This window comes from Protomyctophum parallelum (assembly GCF_964188405.1).
Source record: "Protomyctophum parallelum genome assembly, chromosome: 12".
Taxonomy (NCBI): Eukaryota; Metazoa; Chordata; class Actinopteri; order Myctophiformes; family Myctophidae; genus Protomyctophum; species Protomyctophum parallelum.
In genome coordinates this window covers 1105997-1117953 of record NC_139712.1, presented here as the reverse complement: position 1 = coordinate 1117953, position 11957 = coordinate 1105997, and positions in this window count along the sequence as shown.

Sequence of the window (11957 nt, the reverse complement as noted above, 5' to 3'; positions counted from 1 at the left end):
TGCTTTCCTTCGTTCCAGACTGTGTGGATGTATCCAGTGCGCAGTTACGCCAAGATAACTTTTATTATGTGCAGTCCAAATGTCTGCAGTAGTAGACACAAAGTCCAACTCGTCAAAACTCTGCTTGAGCTCTGTGTTCATTTTGACATACTCAGCGTCTAAGTATTTTGAGAACGTCTTTCTGTCTGGCGTACTGGCCCCCCCTCTCGTAGGTATTTTAGCTATGATGGCTCTGAAGGAGTCGGACTCAACTGTTGATATCGGCAACATGTTCTCAATGACATACCTGCCTATCATAGCGTTTAGTTCCCTCTGTGTCACAAGTCTTTGTGGAGGAGTAAAATCCAGCTTTTGCTGCTTGGACTGCGTGGCACCGTGTCCATCTGTGGCGGCGTTATTATCATCGCGGGTGTTAGTGTTGGCCACTAGTTTAGTGGAAGCGTGTGTCGAGGAGAGATGCTTTTGCAAATTGGAGTTGCTTTGGACAGACGAGGACAAACGCTTACCCCCGGCACACAATGTGCACTTCACATAAACATTCTTCCCTTTATTTTCAATGAAGGTGAAGTATTGATTGTACCGCCAGTTTGTGAAAGCCATCTTGTCGGACTCGGATTGTTCGTCGTGACTCGCCATCTCTTCTCTACTGTCTGGTTGTTGTTAAAGTTAGTTTGTGTGTGTGTGCGCCGCGCTGGGTTTGTGTGTAAAAAAACACCCATGAAGATACCAATACCAAGGATTCGACCGTGAGGTCATGACTCATGTCACTGCTTAAACAGTGTCGAGTCCGTGTTACTTCCTGGTTGCGTAACAGCAAAAAGTAAGAGACATCATGTCGTATCCTTGGTGTTTTATTCTAACCGTGTCATGTTTGCAGCAGCAGGAAGAGCACACACAGAGTCACAGACACACACACACTGTCAGCCGGCCCGTGGTAACAGAAAGCTTGGGGACACTTAACATAATAACGGAGCACATTTCATTGTCATTGTCATTGTCTACCTCACCGATCGGACCTACCAGGTTTCCTGGAAAGGTCTGCTATCATCCCCCCGAACCCTCCAAACTGGGGTCCCACAGGGATCTGTACTTGGTCCCCTCCTTTTCTCACTGTACACTAAATCCCTTGGCACTATCATCTCTGCTCACAATATATCCTATCACTGCTACGCCGATGACACACAACTGTTCCTATCCTTCCCCCCCTCTGCCACTCAGGTGGAAGAGCGCATCACTGCATGCCTGGCTGACATATCACAGTGGATGTCCTCCAACCACCTCAAGCTGAACCCAGACAAGACTGAGCTTCTCTTCTTCCCAGCTAAGTCCTGCCCTATGCGGGAGCTAACTATTTCCGTAGACAACGCCCTGGTAACGTCTGTCCCAACAGCCAGGAATCTTGGTGTTGTCCTGGACAGTCAGCTCTCGTTCAAAGCTCACATCACAGCTGTCACTCGATCATGTAGGTTCACACTCTATAACATACGACGAATTAGACCGTTCCTCACCCAGGAATCAGCCCAGCTCCTAATCCAGACAACAGTCTTGTCAAAACTCGACTATTGTAACTCCCTCCTTACTGGCCTACCAGCATGTGCACTTAAGCCTCTCCAGCTGATCCAAAATGCAGCAGCTCGCTTGGTCTTCAACCAGCCAAAATTCTCACATGTCTCCCCCCTGCTCCGCTCCCTCCACTGGCTCCCGGTCGCTGCCCGCACAGAATACAAAACTCTGATGCTGGCATTCAAAGCAACCAAAGGTATGGCTCCCCCATATCTTACAAGTATGATTGAACCCTACAAACCCTCCCGCGCACTCAGATCAGCCAACGCAGGGAAACTAGAAGTACCCTCACTAAAAACGCCGGGACAACGCTCCACACGTCCCAAACTCTTCTCCCTTCTGGCTCCAAAACTGTGGAATGCACTTCCCATTGCAGTCAGAACTGCAGCATCACTCCCAATCTTCCGCCGTAGCCTGAAAACCCACCTTTTCAGACTCCATCATGGCCCATAGCATTTACCCTAACCCCTTAGATAGCATTTCTGTTGGCTTAGATAGCATTTGACACAGACTTATAGCATGTTATGTAGACAGCACTATAATTGTATTGTATATAGTCATAGCACGCCATAGTACATTATGTATAGCATAGTAGTGAATATGTATAGTTTATTATGTATAGTGTATGTATAGTTTCATCATATAGATATTCCACTGTTACCTTCTTAGCTTACGCATGTTTCATGATAAATGCTTTTATGTGATGTATTCCCATGCTTTTGTTCTTGCTTAAATGTAAGTCGCTCTGGATTAAGAGCGTCTGCTAAATGCCTAAATTGTAAATTGTAAATTGTCAGTAACGGTAACTGCGTTGTAACGATGACAATTGTAATTAATTAGATTACCAGTTACTGAAAAAAATAACGACGTTAGGTAGCGCCGTTTGTTTAAACGCCGTTATACCCAACACTGATTATAATGCATCTGTGTAATTTATGTAATGTATGCACACATGCATGCATGCACGCACGCACGCACACACACGCACACACAAACACACACACACACACACACACACACACACACACACACACACACTGCAGGTCACATAACCTAGCCTAGTGACTGCACAAACACACACTATAGCCACACAAACACTCTTCATGTCACATCATTGTAGAAAGGGATACTGGACATCAGCATTAAAGGCATTAAACAATAAACGATAAGATCAGCTAACTTGCTAAGGCATTGAACCATGTGATATTTAATTGGTGTTATTGCAATGTTTCAACCTTGTGTTATTCAAATTTGCCTCTAAGGCCTGGGTTAATTAATGGGTGTGTGTGTGTGTGTGTGTGTGTGTGTGTGTGTGTGTGCGTGCGTGCGTGCGTGCGTGTGTGCATGCATGCCTGCGTGCCTGCATGCATGACATCACTCAACTAAGGGACTGTCATTTGGGACACAACTAGTGAGTTGAAGATCCCTTGGGCTTTACTCTTGTTTTCCCTCACACTTCATTGGTAATCAGGAGTGGCCACCTGAGAAGTGGGGGGAGGACTGACCACTGCTCTGATCAGTGTTGGGACGTAACGTAACGTAAATAACGCGTTACAATAACGCCGTTACGTTCGGCAGTAACGGTTGCTGTAACGCGTTATTTTTTTTAAATTCAGTAACTTGTTACTGTTACTACATGGTGCGTTATTCCGTTACTCTGTCATGCTTGCCTTGCGGGAGAGAAGGGGCAGGAGGAGGAGTGTGTGTGTGCGTTTGTGTGTGTGCGTTTGTGTGTACTACACATGGTGATGCGCAAGTTTGTTTACTGTGTGGGTGTCATGGCGGCGCCCATATCGCGTTTCAAATGGATATATTCCTCTTTATTTCCTTCAGCTGCTCCAATCCAGCACAAAGCACAGTCAAAGTAAGTTGTTGAGTCCAATGCAGATTATTATGATACCATTCCCACCGGCTATACCGCCGTGTGTTTGTTTATGTCGGTCGCGTGTGTGTGTGTGTGTGTGTGTGTGTGTGTGTGTGTGTGTGTGTGTGACGTGTGCGCCGTGTATGCACATCATGTGAGCGAGCGAGCGAGAAAAAAGGAGAGAGAGAGAGAGAGAGATAGACAGACAGACACTGAAAGAGGCTGCGTGTGCGTTCGTGTGTGTGTGAGACAGTGTGCGTAGCCTAGCTACTTTTGAGCGAGAGAGAGACAGACAGATACTGAAAGAGACATTGCGCGTGTGTGTTTGATTATCAAATATTAATTCTGGTTTTGGTCTTACTTTGTTTATAAATCCAGACTCAAATTAGTATTGCCACCACCACCAATAAGAGCAGCTATGAGCTATCTCAGCCTATCTGCACAGTAGCCTATACAACATTCACTGGAGCAGTGGAACTGGAACCCTCATGTTGTGTTGGTTGGTTGGTTGGTTGCCTTTTGTTGTTTGCTATAAATATGTATTGATTGGCCTACATAGCATCATCAAAATCACCACCAGTCCCCCCTGCTATTGGTATTATTATCACTGTACTGAACTGAAGGCATGAATGAATGGCCTGGAAGTGGGAGCCCGTTTTTCTTTTTGAGTGGTGCAACCACTCCTATTATAGACAACTTCGGGTTACTTCAGTAACCTCAGTTGTATAAGTGACTCGAAGAAGAGAGTCATATGGGTCCGAGACACTTGGTGGCGCTGGAGCACAGAACAAAACATAAACTCACGAGCTAATTTATTGGTTCGTGGAGCTGTCACTCAGGGCGGCGCCCCCGGTCCCAACCCGCAGGTATAAAACCGGTGGGCGTGAACGCCGAGTCATTCCTATCAACCATTTTTCTGCCGCCTGCCAAAGCAGACGGGCAGTTCGATGACTCTCTTCTTCGAGTCACTTATACAACTGAGGTTACTGAAGTAACCCGAAGTTGTCTTAAGTGCCTCTCTCGAAGAGAGTCATATGGGTCATCATAAAACTCCCGTATGATCACCCCGGCTGACAGGACCGCTCCACGGTCCCCCTTTTCCCAGAGAGACGTCACCATCAGGTGAATGTACGTCCCTCCCGCAAGGGAGACTGAGAAGGCTAGCCGGGTCATATACCCGGTGGCCCAGAGTCCCTCTAACAGGTAAAAATCTAAAAAACACTGATAGAGGTGTGAGGGGACAAAAAATCCTGGGAAGCCAACAGTACCACTGTCCGCTGCCATCCAGGAAGTTTCCCCAACCCCACAGACGCAACCCCTCCAAGAGGGCGGGATCCCAGGAACCCCCACCAGGCTCTGCCTGGTGGTCAAAGGATCCCCAAGAGGAGCCGACAGCTATGCTGCCCTATGTGCTCCTCGCAGTCTGCAGAGTTCATGTCTTACCTGACTAATGTGCGGCAGCTCCCAGGACTGCATGGGCCAGGTTCACGGGAGCCACATCAAGATTGTAGTATGTGGCGAAAGTCGACGGAGTCGACCAACTCGCCGCCGCACACACATCCTGTATAGGAAACGCCCTTCGCTAAGGCCCAGGATGCTGACATGCCCCTTGTGGAGTGAGCACGCAGTCCCTCGGGGAGATCCACTCCACCGGTAGCGTAAACCAGTTGTATGGCCTCCACAATCCATTGTGAGAGCCGTACTTTCGTGACGGGTTTCCCCTTCCGCTGTGCCTGAGGGGCCCAAGCAACGAAAAGCTGATCCCCCTTCCTGAAGGGGGCTGTCCTGGCCTTGTACAGTTTCAGTGCCCTGACTGGACACAGGCGATGTAACCGCCCATCCTCCTCCGAGGCAAAGGGCTGTGGATGGAAAGCCACCAATTCCACTGGCTCACAGCCAGAAGGAAAATTCTTCGGCAGGAACGACAGGTTCGGCCTGACCGTAACCCTAGTGTCATCGCCACTGAATCTCATGCAGCTCACGTTAACCGAGAGCGCGTGAATGTCGCTCGACCTCTTAGCTGTCGTCAATGCGACCAGCAAAACGGTCTTTAGAGAGAGGAACTTCAGGTCCACCGTGTCCAACGGCTCAAAGGGTTCCTTTGTGAGCGCATCCAGTACAACCGTCAGATCCCAGGCTGGGACCAGGGACCTAGTAACTGGTCTGAGATGCATGACACCCTTCATGAACTGTCGGACCAATGGGAGCTCGCTCACCTGACCGTTGTTTATGCCCAAGTGGTAGGCGGAAATAGCCGCCAGGTTGACCTTCACCGAGGACAAACCTAGACCTCTGTCCAGGAACTCCTGTAGATAGGACAAGATGAGAGCCACCGGAGCTTGGAACGGGAGGATCCTCTCTGGCCTATTCAAACACCAGCGCACAAACAGCTGCCATGCTGTATTGTAACGCCGTCTGGTAGACGCGGCCCTAGCACTCAGAATGGTCTCGATGACGTTCTGTGGCAAGCCGGCTATTCCAAGAGGGGCCCCCTCATGGGCCAGACCCATAGGTCCAGGTCCTGGGGGCGCGGGTGGAATATCTCTCCGCCGGCCTGCGTGAGCAAGTCCCGCCTCAGGGGGAGTTGCCACGGTTCGCGGTAGAGGAGGGGGACAACGTCCTGCCTCCATGATCCCCAGGCCGGAGCCACCAGCAGTAGTTGGACGTCCTCCAATCTCACTCTGGCCAACACATGCGGGATTAGCTCCAGTGGCGGAAACGCATAGAGCAGACCCTGTGGCCACTGGTGCGCCAGTGCATCCAGGCCCAGCGGTGGTTCGCCCCTCAGCGAGAAGAAGAGGGGACGTTTCGCGTCTCCTCTTGTGGCGAACAGATCCGCCTCCGGAAACCTGAAGTTGTGCCATATCTGGTTCGCCACCTGAGGGTGGAGAGACCAGTTGCCGTAGTGGAGTGGACCCCTCGAGAGGAGGTCCGCCGCTGAGTCCAGCAGGCCCGGTACATGACATGCTGTGAGGGAGAGGAGACGACTGTCGCACCACACCAGCAGCCTGTGTGCCAGTGTGCACAGACGTCTGGAGGTGAGACCTCCCTGTCCGTTGATGTAGGACATCGTCGTTGTGTTGTCCGTACGGACCAGGACGTGGTGTCCCTGAAGAAATGGTTCGAACTCCCTCAGAGCGAGGAAGACCGCCATCAATTCCAAGTAATTGATGTGGGCGGTCCTTCTCAGGTATGTGTCCCACAGACCCCTGGCTGACCTGCCCTCGTGTGTGGCACCCCATCCCGAGAGGCTGGCGTCCGTGGTGACGACCTTCCTGGATAGGGGAAGACCCAAGGGCACCCCTTCCATCAGTCTGTGTCTGACTGACCACCACCTCAGCGCCAGTGTGCAAGCCGGAGACACTGTCACACGGCGGATCACACACCTGGTGGGAATGTGCAGGGACCCGAGCCATCGCTGGAAGGGTCTCATGTGCAGTCTCCCCAGACGTACCAATGAGATGGCCGAAGCCATAATGCCTGCCATGCGTAGGCATGTGCGTAACTGGAGAGTGCGTCCCGGTGTGAACAGTGACACACACTTCAGTAGGTCGTTGAGCCTGTCTACCGACAGCCTCGCCGTATACGCAACTGAATCCAGCCTGATGCCTATGAAGTCTGTTGACTGCGTGGGCACCAGCATGCTCTTGGTGTAGTTCACAACGAACCCTAGGGAGGACACGTGGGTCAACACTCTGGTTGTGGCCCTCGTTACCTCTTCTCTCGAGCTGGCCATCAGGAGCCAGTCGTCGATATAGCTCGCCACCCGAATCCCCTGTTGACGCAGGGGAGCGAGGGCGGTTTCTGTGCAGCGCACAAACACCCTGGGGCTCAGGGACATCCCGAAGGAGAGGACCGTGTACTCGTACACTTTCTCCTGGAACCCGAACCGCAGGAACTTCCTGTGAGGTGGGTAGATGGGGATGTGGAAGTATGCGTCTTTTAAGTCTATGGACGTGAACCAGTCGCCTGGGCGTATGGTACGTACTAGAGACTTGGCCGTCAGCAGGCGTCTTTTAGATCTATGGATGTGAACCAGTCGCCTGGGCGTATGGAGCGCACCAGAGACATGGCCGTCAGCATCTTGAACTGAAAAGATTTGAGGTGCCTGTTGAGTATCCGCAGGTCCAGGATGGGACGTAGCCCCCCCCCCCCCTTTTTCTTGACCAGAAAGTAGCGGGAGTAGAACCCGCTGTGACGCTGGGCCAAGGGTACCTCTCTGACGGCACCCTTCTCCAGCAAGGAGGCGATCTCCTGTTGGAGAACCAGACCCTCCTGACCCCTGGCGTTGGTGAAGATGACCTCTGAAAACGCCGGAGTCTGTAGCCCTTCGCTATGGTGTTGAGGATCCACGTGGATGCTCCACACCGCTCCCACCGTGCCAGGTTCTTGGCTAGTGGGTTCTCTCCGGCCATGGGAGGCGTGCCCCGCCTGGGGGCAGTGTTCCCTGGCATGTCGGAGAAAAATTGGGCATGACCCATCTCCCCAGTGGCGTTTTGGTACGCCACTGACCTTATGCCCTGCCCCACTGCGTCGGGGGGGCCCATGGGGCCCCCGTGGCAGTGGGTTCATGTCCCCCCCTCCGTGGATATTGTTTTGTTGTCTTTTTGTATTGTGGCATAGCCTGTACTACAGAAAAAACCAGAGTGCTGTACTTGTGCAAACAATATCGAGGGACCTGGCTACAGGGACGTCCAGGACGCCCACCCGTGCCATGGTCCAGAAGCGCATCGCGGGCGGACCGGACGTGCAGTCCGAGACTGCTACGTCCGGTGCTGGGCCCGGCGCATGGGGGGAGGGTAGGGTGTGTGTCACTTCGGCTGCTGGTCAGGGCCTCGCAGCCTGGACGCTGCACCTCCACGTTGAGGGTCATCCTCTCGAGTGCGCCTCTGAAGAGGCCTCCGGGGATGATAGCACCCTCGGAAAGCTCTCTCTGGGCAACGGGATCCAGACCGGGTGAGGCTTCCAGCCACGTAGCATGCTCTGAGGTGGCCATAAGGCCAGTCAGGTCGGTGAGTCAGTACGTGAAGGTCACAATTTTCTCATGTAGGTGACGAACTCTAGCCAACTGTTCAGGAGTAGGGGCGTCGCCCATCTCCTGAAGAAGGGAGCTCTGGGAGCCCTGGAGTAACGCTGAAGCATTGAGATGCCTCCCAGACGTTACTACGGGGGGAGGGACACGAGAGCGTCGCGGAGTAGCCGGGAGAGTCATGGGCTCTTTCCAGCTAGCCGTGTAATGTGCTCTGAAAAACCTGGGACAGGGGAAGCAGTGGTCCCCCGACAGTGATTTTCTTTGTCGTGTACATACTGTGCAGCCTGGCCACAGACCCACCCATGGTGGAGATCTGTGTCAAGAGCTTTTGCCTTTTTTTGGGGAGCGGTCCCGGTGTGCAGCCCGGGGCTGCTACACCCTGGACGGGGCCCAAGGCATGGGAGAGCGTCTGAGCACGCTCCTCCTGGAGACGGAGTTGCAGGGTCCGATTGGCCCCTCCGGAGACGCTGTGCCGGTCGTAATCCTGGCAGCCGTCATGTTGGCTGTTGGACAGCAACGTGAGGCATTCAGTGACCGTATGAGAGCAGCGTGAAACAATAGCCGAAGTAGCTCCGATGCTATGGCTATGTCATAGACGAGTTGGTGTGGCACCTTGAAAGCAGCCTATCTGGAATGCTAAGCATGCTAGGGTGGCATCGGCCATCCAACGAGGTTGCTACTCCCGACCTCGAAAAGGTTAGCTAAACAGCTAAACAAACCTAGCTTCACAATGTACATACCTGTAATGTTGAGGGAAGCAGTCGGTAGTCGAGGGTCGTTGGGGAACCACGTCGAGTGAGACTCGTGCCTTCGGCCGCTGCGTGAAGTAGTAGTAGTGTCGGTGGAGGCCTAGGACTGCATCCGACATCCCGTTGTCGCAACCACCCGGCTCAGGGGAGCCTCGTTGGTGGGCTGACGAGATCCCGCTGGAGGGAGAGCAGCACCCAGAGCAAGCCGGCGAGGCCTGGCTGATGTCTTGGGTCTGGCTCCACAGGCCTGTTCACCAGTGCGGTGAAGAGCATTTGGAGCTTGTTGTCGGCGGTCCGAGCCGCCTTCCCGGCAGGGGAGGAGCCCAGGAAGGACTCTTCACGGTGTCTCTGAGACGCGTCAAGGTTGAGGGGTCTGAAGAGAGAGGACGAGGCGGTGGGCTGACGAGATCCCGCTGGATGGAGAGCAGCACCCAGGGCAAGCCGGCGAGGCCTGGCTGATGTCTTGGGTCTGGCTCCACAGGCCTGTTCACCAGTGCGGTGAGGAGCATGTGGAGCTTGTTGTCGGCGGTCCGAGCCGCCTTCCCGGCAGGGGAGGAGCCCAGGAAGGACTCGTCACGGTGTCTCTGAGACGTGTCAAGGTTGAGGGGTCTGAAGAGAGAGGACGAGGCGGTGGGCTGACGAGATCCCGCTGGATGGAGAGCAGCACCCAGAGCAAGCCGGCGAGGCCTGGCTGATGTCTTGGGTTTGGCTCCACAGACCTGGGCAGAGGCCCACGACCTCAAAAGCATTCCTTGCATGTGTTAAACCCAGACAGTACATACACATGGAGTGGCCATCACCTGGAATCAAGAGGTTGTTACAAACCCTGTTGAAACAGAGCCTCGGAAGGGGTCCATCATCGTGGTCATCTCTTGCAGCCATGGTGGAGATGGCTTATTCTCAAACCCCTTATTTTATATATTTTTATTTATTTTAATATATAAAGAATATTATTTTTATTATTTAGCTCCTCCACTAAATAAAAAATATCTTTCTGACTTAACTCCCCTACTAAGGAGGGTAACGTGAAGCGGAACACACACAGTGGTCAGCTTTCAGTCGACGGCTGAAGGCTTCCCCACGTGTTGTTGCTGGCCTACCGTGTAATGCAGGGAGGCCTGTTTCTTGTCCCCAAAGCGGGGAAGGGTTGAGAGAGAGTGGGGAAGGGTTGAGAATGCGGCCCGTCTCGCCTGCAGTAGATCGGTGACGTCGGCCCACTGTTACCGAGGGTTGTAGAAGCGAAGCTGCGGGCTACGGCTAGGAGGAGGTTAGTCAGTGACTAACGAGAGGCTAGCGGTGGAGAAAAAAGCGGCAGCAACGCTGAAGCTAAGCCAATGACAAGCTAACAAAGCTAGCTACGAGCTAACAACGCTAGCTAGAGGGTAACGAGAGGTGCGGGAAAGTAGAGGGAAGACAGAACAACAAGCCGCCGGGCAGGCTCACTTGTGTTATTAGTCTTATTAACCTTATCTTCAGAAGTAGCTCGTAGAAAGAACACCGTCTTGCAGCTGCGAATCCCCGCGGTGCAAGTCAGTTCTAGACTCGTCCGTCTTTCGGGAAAATAACTTCAACAGCCGGTTGTGAGACTTTGGTGTACTTGCTGTGCTGTGTGCATCCAAGCGCAGAAAAATGTAGGAATGACTCGGCGTTCACGCCCACCGGTTTTATACCTGCGGGTTGGGACCGGGGGCGCCGCCCTGAGTGACAGCTCCACGAACCAATAAATTAGCTCGTGAGTTTATGTTTTGTTCTGTGCTCCAGCGCCACCAAGTGTCTCGGACCCATATGACTCTCTTCGAGAGAGGCACTTAAGACAACTATGTGTGTCCCTGGCTGGCTGGCTGGCTGGCTGTGTCCCCATGTCCCTGGGTCTGAGCACGGAAATAGCATATTTTATCCACCAAGTGTTTTGGATGCGGGGCGGCTCGCCGGAACCGGCACCGGCGAGCCGAGCCGAAAAGTAACGAAAAAGTTACTTTTCAAAGTAACGCTTTACTTTTTGGTTTAAGTAACAGTAAAGTAACTAAGTTACTTTTTAAATGATGTAACTAGTAACTGTAACTAGTTACTTTTTAAAAGTAACGGTCCCAACACTGGCTCTGATTAACAACTTCAGAGCTGAACAGTTTTTATGGTGCCCAAATTGTCCAGGTGCCACTGACCGGCAACCTGCCTCTCTCTCTAGGTCTTCCTCAGAGTCAGACGAGCCCTCCATCGTTTCTTCCAGTCAGCCCGGTTTTCCATACATCTGGCCAGCTCGTTGTTGTTGCACATGTTAATGTGGGACGTTGTCGTGACCGGTGCCCGTGTGTTGGTTCCCACAGCACTAGTTTACTGGCTGGCAGCTCTTGGTGTCTTTGGCAGTGTCCTGCTAAAGTCTCATTCTCCTGGATGCTATTTTCTGGCTCACCCTTAGCATTCCATCATACAGATTCTTGTTGGTAACATGTGTGCTCTTACTGATGTTAAATGAGCATTTGCGCCTGTCGTAGACATGCGCAGAGCAAGTTCAGTCAGGGAACATCAGTCAGCGCACCGGCCGTTAATTGGGCCACCGCAGCATCAGGCTCTCATCCACATGATTCACTCAGCCAATCACACGCTCACCCAATCTCATACCGGCTACTTTAACCGAAGGTTTTGCATTCATCCTCCTGCTTGCTTGCTTGCTTGCTTGCTTGCTGCTGCTTTATTGTATACTGTGCGCTGCTGTATACAAACCTGCTGCTAATGTCACCAGTCTCGCCAC